This window comes from Dermacentor variabilis, chromosome 1 (assembly GCF_050947875.1).
Source record: "Dermacentor variabilis isolate Ectoservices chromosome 1, ASM5094787v1, whole genome shotgun sequence".
NCBI classification, from domain to species: Eukaryota; Metazoa; Arthropoda; class Arachnida; order Ixodida; family Ixodidae; genus Dermacentor; species Dermacentor variabilis.
Window position 1 is genome coordinate 106,831,346 of NC_134568.1, and position 10,518 is coordinate 106,841,863.

A 10,518-nucleotide genomic window follows, 5' to 3' on the forward strand; every position below is an offset into this window, starting at 1 on the left:
GCAGTGCCCCACTACGGCCTGCCTCATGAACAAGTCGTGATTTGGGCACGTAAAAATCCAGAATTAAATTCGATGTTTTGGAGAACGGTACATTGAAAGACAACACATGGTATCTACAGGCGGGGGACAAAATATTACGGCATGTTCGAACGTGTGCCCAAATGCATTCTTGCGCCCTTTAACAAAGCAAGCGTCTTCTGTCGAGACATGGCATTGCGCATGCGCGTCTCTTCATGCTCATGTGCCTGTCCATACGCTGCCTGACATTTTTCCCGGCCTGTTGTAATGATCGCGATGATTGCAGAAGATTACGCTAGAAGAACGCTGTTCTTTTCGGTCAATGGAGAGTGCAGTAACAACCTCACAACAATTGAAAAAAAAAATGATTAAATGAAAATACAGCGAGCAACTTTTTAGTCAAACGCCACAGTTGGCCGGGGCTGATTAGATATTCCTCAGAGTGAAGAGTGCAGAAAAGGTCACGATATTTGGCTCCTAACTGTACACTATATGAGAAGATACAAGACTATATTCTGGCTCGATTTCCACGAACGACGCGTTGTGACATCATTATGCACCTGCGCATTCGAAAGCAGTTAGAAGCGGACATCGAACTGGGGGAAGACGCTACGCAAATTTGGCTTGATTACGTTTTTCGCCACCACTAACGTAAGAATTAAGACTTATTTTCACGATGAGACAGACATCGAATCACATGACTGAGTGTGACTAGTCCGTGAACCAATAACCGCAGTGGCGAACGCAGCCGAAATGGTGCCAGAATAAAATCAAGCGATTCATGCTTGCCTTACGGCCGATATTTTCGACCAGCGGCAGTTTAAAATGCTCGGCTGAAAAATTCAACGACGATTACGATACATCCTAATGCTAAATTTTAGCGCAGCTGTATGCTTGGTTTCATTTCGCGATATATTGGTTTGCGTGGACAATCTGTCTCGTGCGGCAAGTCGCAAACGGAGCGATGTGTGGCACGACTACCTGGCTAAGGTATTTGGCTTGCAGTAGCAAACGACAACGACTTGCAGCAAGGATGGCTGAAGCTCGCGCTCGAATTTCCATTTGTTCAGGTGCCAGACTGCTGCTTCAGTGGTGACAGCTGCAAGAAAGGTACAGGCCTCTATGACAGTGGACATGTACGCAATGTTACCGGAGTTTGGGACAAACCAGTCCGCAAAGGTGCCGGATGCGTCCAGGAAAGAAGCGCGACGAAGCCCAGTTGTACGAAGTGCACCTTTCGTTAACTAACCCCTTCGTTTTTTGAAGAATTCGATGTCTAAAAAAAAGTAAATTATGGGGTTTTACGTGCCAAAACCACTTTCTCATTGTAAGGCATGCCGTTTTGGCGTACTACCACCTAGGCTTATTTAACGTGCGCCTAAATCTAAGTACACGGGTGTTTTCGCATTTCGCCTTAGGTTCACGTTTGTAGCGTGAACGTTCAACATTCTGTAGTAGCGTGACCTTCAGTGACCGGCCCTACTGTGTGTGATCTGTACTGTGTCCTAACGCTTCTTCCTTCGAAGATGGGAAGTGGCGGGTTCAAACACCTTGTAGTGTATATTGCGAACCGACTACCAGTGAAACGGTGATTGCGTGCAGCTATACTTGGCGTCTCATCGTGGAGCGCACAATTAGCCGCGTAGCAAACTAGCCATGGATGTGATTGATAATTGTGGAGGCTGTTCAATGCGGCGTCACTTTAATTCCGGCTGCAGAGTCGAAACTCGGCCGAACAACGTGCTAGTGCACTGTGTTCTACTTTAGTCTTTAGATTTGTCCTGTGGCTCTTCCTTTCGTCTTTCCTCCCTTCGTTCCTGTCTCCCATTTCTGTGTTGCTGTCACCTCCCTTCAGAAGAGTAGGCAGGCGTTGTGCCCCTTCCGGTGGCAGTTGCCAGCCTGCTCCTCGCTTTCCCTTTCCTGTTAACTGTATATATGTGTATATGTGTTCAAAACAAATAATAATAATAATAATCGAAATGCGGCCGCCGTGGCCTGGATTCGATCTCGCGACCTCGTGGTTAGCAGCCCAACACCATAGCCACTAAGCAACCACGGCGGGTAATGCGATGTCTCAATCAAATTTTTTTAATTCTGTCCTTGCCGCAATACTGTTTCAGTACCTCAATGATGGGCACACTTTGTTGGTGCAGAGTATATCTCAAATGACTCCGCACGGCGTGATGCCGGCACACATTGCAGTGATCTCGCTACGGACATTCTTGAAAAGGTCGTCGTACAGCAGATGCCTAGATCTGAATTTGGTGTCCCGATGTCTTACTTCAAGCGTCTGCTGGTTTACTTACTTGGAAGCCCGTGCAAGTGACCATATTCCTACTTCCGTTGCCATCAAAGGTCTAAGCAGTACGTCCTCCCCTATGGTCTCTCAAACAATTGATTAGTCCGCATTTCAAGCCTTTGTGAACGCCGAATGCAAGGGGGCCCTTGTTCGTAGCATAGAACTTGTGATTGTGGACGCAATGCATGCTGAAACGCGCTGCTTTTCATGGTCAGATACTCGCACGGACATTGACATTAAATTGGAAAGGCGTCGTGCAGTGCGTGGGCGCGCTGTGAAGAGGTATAGACGCATAAAATAGGTTCTAGACCTCAGGTACGTCAGGCGCATGTACACAAAAATTTGTCGCCGCTTGGACAAATTAGACAACGAACGATGAAAATAATTCTGTAACTCGATGTACTCCCGCGAAGCACTCTCTCGCGTATGGCGAACTCTCCAAGGTGCTACTAAAGGATCTAAAATTGTACGAAGTTCCCGTCATGCAAGATTTGACAATAGACGAACCTTTCTCTGTGGAAGAACTGGAGACTGTTCTTCGCCCGGGTCCAACAATACACCATGTGCTGCTCTACGCCACCTTGACCACGAAGCACCAGAAATCCTGCTGCGTCATCTCAATGTTCCAGGGAGTGATGGTGTTCCCCTCTCTGAGTGGAAGCGTAGCCGTCTTGTCCCAATCATAAAACAAGGAAAGTGTCCCCTTGAACTAAAATCATATCGGCCTATTGCTCTCGCCTGCTGTGCTGGCAAGTTGATGCACGCAAAGGATGATCCTCACGCGCCTCGAGTGAGGATCTTCCGCAATATTCTCAGTCTCAACAGCAATATGCGAATCAGTTGCTTTCGCGCAAAAATTGATGGCTGGATACCTGTTGTCGATTAATGGCCAGCCTTTCTTGTACAAGAGAACCCATCGATCTTCAGGGATCATTCTCGACCGCGACCTCTCCTGGAGGCCCCATGTACCCTACCTAAGGAAAATAGCTTTTCAAGGCCGTCGCTGAAAAAACATAGGGACCGTCGGTGTGTTCTATACTTCAACTCTACAAAGCTCTCTGCATGGGTTTCTTGCGTTACAGCACTACGGTGCCGTCAAGCATCCGGAGGACAAATATCAGAGTGCTTGAGAGTATGCAAGCTCAAGTGCTTAGAGCCTGTCTTGGACTATCGCGATGCGCTTCAACAGCCGCAACAATTGCCATCGCGAGGGAACATCCTATCAGCACGCATATTGCCATAGACACCCTTAAAAATAAGTTTCGTCACCTTTCCCGACTCCAGTCTGAAGGCCTTGCTTATGTCTCGGAAAGTAGACCAGATGCAACTTCTTCGGGCACTGTAGCCTCCTACCGATCAACTCTTCCATCCGATTTCACCCCTACAGCAAGATCACCTAGGCCTCGGTGGTGTCTCCGGCAGCCACACGTGCGGCTTTCCATTCCAGGAGTTGGAAAGAAGTCCGACTTGCCAACTTGTGCCCTAAATCAAGCCGCTATACATCTACTGCATGATTCCTATTCCAATCGAGTCTTCGACTCTAACCAGCTCTAGTGGCGCGGTAGTTATTCCGTCGACATCAATCTGCAAGAAGTTCAAGATTAGCCACGTTGAAGATCAACCTTGTCGCCTTCCGTAGCATAGTGCTTTATGTGCAGAAACAATCACCAAATCACTGGGCTATATTCTGTGACTCGAGGGCAGCCCTGCAATCACTTTTATCAGCTCTTCGACTCAGCCCACATGAGTAATTGGTAGCAGAGATACGATTACAGGGTGCTACCAAAGGATCTGCAATTGTATGAAGTTCTTTTCATGCACGGTTCGGCAATGAATGAACCTTTATTTCATGGAAGAAGTGGAAGCTGCTCTAGTCATTTGCAGGCGTTCCTGCTAGGCACGTTAAGAAATAATCTTCGACACCTTTCCTGACGACGCTCTCAACGCCTTGCTTCTGTCTCGGAAAGTAGACCAGACGTAACTTTTCGCGCATTGTAGCCTCCTTCTGATCATTCCATTCGATTTCACGCCTGCAGCAAGATAACCTTGTCGTTTGTGGTGTCTCCGGCAGCCACAAGTGCGGAATTCTATACCAGGAGTCAGAAAGAAGTCCTCTTCTCAGAAGTGAGCCATCAGTGTTATCAGATCTGCACCGTAGCCCACATGAACTATTGGTAGCAGAGATACAATTACACTACCATCAAGCGGTAGACACAGGCCACGACATTAGATTTCAGTGGCTGCCTGGACACTGCAAAATTACTGGCAACGAAATTGCTGACAAAGCTGCCAGCGAAGCACATGGTGAATGTAAAAGCGCCTCTATACCCTTGTCGAAAATGGATGCAGAATGGCACCTCAGCGGTCTTGTCCATATTATTGCTCTAAGAAAAAGGAATACACTGGAGTTCACCAACAGGCGTCTATATGCCATGGACCCACATATGAAGTTAGAACTTTTACTGATTTTAACGGACGGGTAGAAACGTTACTGTGCCACCAGCAAGTATGAGTTTCTTTCACAAACGCCTACTCATTTTAATTTGAACCGAGGACAGTGGCAATTGCAGCACATGTGGCGTCGAAGAAACGACCGAATATTTCTTATGAGACTGCCCCACATACGAAGATGAGAGGATAGCCCTTCGGACAGCTTTGGGGCACTTAGACGACGGGCCTTACACAGAGGAGATATTGGGCCCGCGGTTTCATGCGTCTGCTATGTACAGGGCCCCAGAAGCGCTGCTACGCTTCTTCAAATGCACCAGCCTGTATGACCGCCTGTAACTGACTCAGCGATGAACGCTTGTGTAACAGTGCAAAGTGTGAACTTCTCCCTTCCTTCTCATCGTTCACTTCTATTTCCCCCTTTCCCAGTGCAGGGTAGCCTACCGGGCTTAGCCTGGTCAACCTCCCTGCCTTTCCCTGATCACTTCTCTCTCTTTCTCTCTCTCTTGATACCGATGAATACAAATGACATTGCCGAATAAATGTTGTCGAAGTCGCCTTGAGAAGAGTAGTTACACATTTGCTAATGCAACCATGTACACTAGTGAACGACGTCATCAAGTGCACGGGTGAATAAAAGCGCGAATTAACGCTGCACCGCCCTTGCTATTCCGCTGCGTACGTAAAAGAACTGTGCTTTCCGATGTAGTTTTCATAATCTGAAATTCCCTTAGTGGCCTGCTTGGAAACATAAAAAGCTAAAATCTTACTAATTTCTGAGTATTGTGTGTTTTAGAGTGCTGCTGAATCAATATATATATATATATATATATATATATATATATATATATATATATATTACGTGGCTTCTTAATTCCGTGTTCCATAGCTGCCTTTCCCTTGTGACTTCTTTCTTTCTTTATTTTCTCTCTCTCTCTCTCTCTCTCTCTCTCTCTCTCTCTATATATATATATATATATATATATATATATATATATATATATATATATATATATATATATATATATATATATATATATATATATATATATATATATATATATAGAAATAGAGAGAGAAAGAATAAAGAAGGAACGAAAGAAAGAAAGAAGTCACAAGGGAAAGGCTGCTAGGGTAAACGGAATTAAGAAGCAACGTAATACATTTAGCGGTTAAGCAGCGCCGGCCAAAGTAGATGGTTGCTGGCGGCAACGCCGGGTTTAGTTCCTTGCAGCGTACGGATTGCAGTCCGACGCCACAAAATATAAGACAGAATTCTATTGTGTAAAAAATGCACACGCCAAAATGCAATATGATTGGTTAGTCTGCCCAAGGAGCATGAACGTGCAACGACTTCACAAACGTGACGCGAATTTTTCAGCGATAATCAAGCAGCAGTACCATATGCAGCAGCTAACAGCAATACTCGCCCTGAAATTTATCTCTTTGCTAACACATTTCCCAAGCAACCACAATATCGAAGACGTAGCTATCGATAGAACTGCCCTAATATGAGTGCACAAAAGCTTCTATAGGCCAGGAACCACTTCGGCGTGGTCAAAGAAAGCCGGCGCTACCAACCGTATAACGCCGCCATACTTGGTCTTTGGTTACAAACGCGGTGGCCTGAAAGCTTTCGGACACATTTTAGATCAACGATTACGTTACTGGAATAGAAAGAAAAACACAAGGGTTTGTATTCGCAATCGAATTCTTGCTCTATGAACTGTTCGTGGCAGATTCTAGCCAATCAGATGTGAGAGCACACTATTGGCGAAGGCGCTCAATTAATGGCCAATAGCACTTAGGCATGAAAAACATGGTGAATTTCGCCCATGATGCTATAGCCCCGCAATAGTTTATCCTTACCCTCTCCAGATATAAATTGCATGCTCTTTATTAACCGGTGGCAGTATGCCTTAGACAGAAACTGCACCCAAATGCTGTCATTAGGAAACCCCGCCAGATCCGTATGGGAAGGAATTATCATGACGTGCTTCTTCCTGCACAGAAAAATAAATGTGGAAGGAAAAGGTAAGGCACAGAGCAGCGAAAGCCATGATATTCTATCTTAGTTTAATCTCCGCCACACGTTGTTGCCGCTCTCTGGAAATAATAAGAAATATGTCTTTTCTCTTGCTCGTACTCGGCAGTTTTTTGGAAAGATCTCCTTTCAGAATAAGTCTCAAATTTTGCGGCAGATTAAGGTGGGGCCTTCTCCTCTTCACGCTCTTTTCAATTACCAGCTTTTTAATCTCTCGGATCCCCGTCACCGCTGTGTGAGTATTGCCTCTAATTAAGAAATCCGAACGAACTCAACGAATATTAAAAACATAACGGACGACTTATTCGGAGGATGCATTTTAGTTTTTCCAACCGAAAGAACGACTCTCTCCTCGGCGTCATTATAAGTAATGTAAACAGCGAATGCGCCATAAATATAGACGAGCAAAGTAAAAAAGAATTGTGCTAGCCAAATAAAGCGAAGGCCTCTATTGCAAATATTAGTTATCTAAAACAAGCACAGAAACAAGCGGTAGTGCGCACGCACGCACGCACGCACACCGAAATCGTTCTTTCTGAGAAACCCGTACATGTTTTCTTTGTAGCTTCGTGCTACATTCGGGTGGGTAACAATCTTTGTTTTGTTTTTTACCTTTAATGATACTTCCTCCACCTCGCAGGATTCCGCAGAACTGATTTACCTTAGTTAAAAGCTCAAATCCATGTTTACTCCGTCCGTCCTTTCCGTTACGCTGCTTATTGTGTTACCGTCACTGTCTTAGTCTCACCTTCACCGCGAAGCAAGAAAAACAATACAATGACGAACATTGCTGGGGACCAAAATCCTGATCTGACAGCAATGTGCACTTGGATTCCGGACGCACTAGTCACCACGCTGCCGCGCAACAGCCGCGTTTGGCAATACCTGCGGTGTTTGGCGCACAGCGCAGACTCAGAGTGTGGTGGTGCCTGAGTGTGTGTGTATTTCGGAGGCTGCAGGAGACGATGCTGTAGCAGGCGAAGACGAATTTGTGCGCATAGCGATGAAGTCGTTCTCGAGGTGATAAATAATTTGTTCGCCGTGAAAAAGGCCTCTAGTCACATTTAATAAGCTGAGGCTTCACATTCTGTTATGTCACGTTCACGTTGTCAGCTCCGGTACTATTAGTTTTTTTATTTTCGTAAGAGCAGCTCGTAAGAGCTGTTCGTAAGGGCCGGCAACCTTCGCTAATAATGTGTCCAACATTATGATTGGCTGGTATCTCCTCTTATGAAGAATTTTAGAGTTAGGAATTTTTTTCTGAGTATAGACCGAAGTACCGAAAATGCAAAGGTTTGCATTCGCAAGAACTATTCGCCCCTATAGAGGGCGAATAGTTCTGGCCAACGACTATAGGCAGCAGCCTTAGCTATGCACATTATGTTTGATATCACATTAGCTGTCGGCTGTTTATACGAACCGCTCTAGCGTACTTGCTCTTTTGTGAATATGGCTCCTGGGACCGTATTCAGAAAAAGATCTTAAGCTAGAATTGTTCGTAAGAGAAATTCCGGCCAGTCCTGATGCTGGAGATACTATTAGGGAAGGCGGCCGACCAATGGCAAATAGTGCTTGGGAAGGAAAAGCTTAGCGAATTTCTGATTACAGGGGCCGAATGGCCCCTGTATTTTTCAAGGCCTGAGCGCACATCCTGTAATTGAGGGAGCTCAGTTTTGTTAGGGTTGGCGTCTGACACCACGTGGCGACAGGTCATTCACCCTACTCCCTGAGGCGGAGCCCACGGGCGACCTCATCTCCTTCGCCTTCTCTTGGCCGGACCCAACGGCGCCGGAGAGGTCATTCACCCTACCTCCTGAGCCGGAGCCCACGGGCGACCTCATCCCCTTCCCCTCCTCTCATGGTCGTGGCATAGTGTGTGCTTACCTCATCCCCTTTACCTTCTCTTGGCCGGACCCCATGGCGCCGGAGAGGTCATTCACCCGACCTTCTCCCCGGATTCGTCGAAAAGAGGATCGACTTCTCCTCCCCGTGCTCGGTATTGCAGGAGGAGGGGCCCTCTCTCCGTGCCTGTCACGTGTCATCGACGGAAGCAAGATCCCGCCCACACTTGTAGAGAGCCTATTTAAGGGGCTCCGAAATGTACTTTTGAGAGACTTCATACTTGATACTTCTTACTTCATGCTCTTCTTATTTTCTTTCAACTACCTTTGAATAAACAGTGCAAGTTTCGCACTAGCAAATCGTCTCGCCCCTGCTTGGTCGCCATGATCTACCGGACGCCTGCAGCCCGCCGACAACGCCACGATACCCAAAAAGTAATGTCGGTCGAGCTTCGATAGGCAGGCGCCGCTACTTCTCGGCAGCAGTACGGTACGCTACCCTGGAGTACGCAACAGTTTACGCATAGCACGCTAAAAGAACAAGGAAAAAATTGTCGCATACACCCGTGCTGAGAGTATCTCACCTTTCTTGCTAATATTATTATCGAGGCGCACTCAAGCAGCGACCACGTGCCATACACTGCGGGAATTTTCGCCTGCGTTACAAGCGCTGGTGGTTGCTTAGCAGAAGGACATGATATTGTATCTCTTGCGCGGAACGATACGTCGAAACCCTCGAAAAAAGAATGCTGTCACACCAACGTCCGGCGAGACGCACTACAAAACGGGGCAGGAGACCTACTAAAAAAATTCTGTGCCATTCAACCCTGTGAAGGTAGATGACCAGCGAAGCTGTGTATGTGGGTGCCTTAATGGCGAACTGTTCAATGCGGCGCGTCAAACGCCGTATGCAAATGGAAGGCGAGTGGACCAAAAATAGGTTAGTCACTCCACAGAGGATGATGAGGCAGCGGGGGGTATGCATACCCATGTACTGCTGCAGAACGCGGCAGGACACCTTTTACTAACGAATCCCGGTGCGTATAACAGACACGCATCTCACCGCACTCCGATTGCACACACTGCTTCACCATAGCCAAGGCGATCGTGCTTTGTCGGAGTCCCGCAGCGCAGTAATGGTTGGGAGGCCACTCGAAAACCACAAGCGGTCACGCACAACACAGGCCACACCAAATTCGTTCCCCACAAACTCCCTCTGAAAGCTGGCCGTTGCTCCGGGGAAACGTTGAAAGTTTGCGGGATCGGGGCGAAATGGACGATTCGCATTTGTTTCCGCCACGCGGTACTGGCGGGCAGCACGCTTACGGGACCGCCACCACGGGAGAGCGGAAGGAAAGGAGACACACAAGCGCTTGGAACGCCGACAAAGAGAGGCCGGTGCGAACGCAGGCATGGTCGCGACGCGGGTCAAAGTGTAGCATCTGTTCTTATCAGCTTAATATCTGATACGGGTTGTATGTGTACCTTATTTTTGCAAGGTGGTGGAGTGTTTAAAGCCTGCTTCACCTCCGCAGCGGGTCGGCCCGGTATTGCACTATCTTCGGGATCGGTCCCCGTATGAGAAAACATTTTTCATCTACATGGCTCGATAGACGCACGCAATGTTTCCCAGAACCCAGCCACATACAGCTTTGCTGTAAAACGTATGTAAAAAACTGGAGAACGGTAAGCGCAAACACAAGTTTGGTTTGTGAATTACACTGCACATACTGAGTAACATAATATAGCTCTCTTCGGTTTTGCTTTTGTTTATGAAGGAATGTTATGATGCGCATCTAGAAGCAACCAAGACAACTAATAAATAAAGAGAAGAAACAAAACGAGACAAACGTGTACGAGAGGGGAGG

The 10,518-nt window shown here is 46.9% G+C and overlaps 1 pseudogene; it reads left to right on the forward strand.

The window, feature by feature from the left end:
• The first annotated feature begins 10,062 nt into the window (after positions 1-10,062).
• Positions 10,063-10,231, forward strand: LOC142567750 (U2 spliceosomal RNA; annotated as a pseudogene).
• Positions 10,232-10,518: the final 287 nt, after the last annotated feature.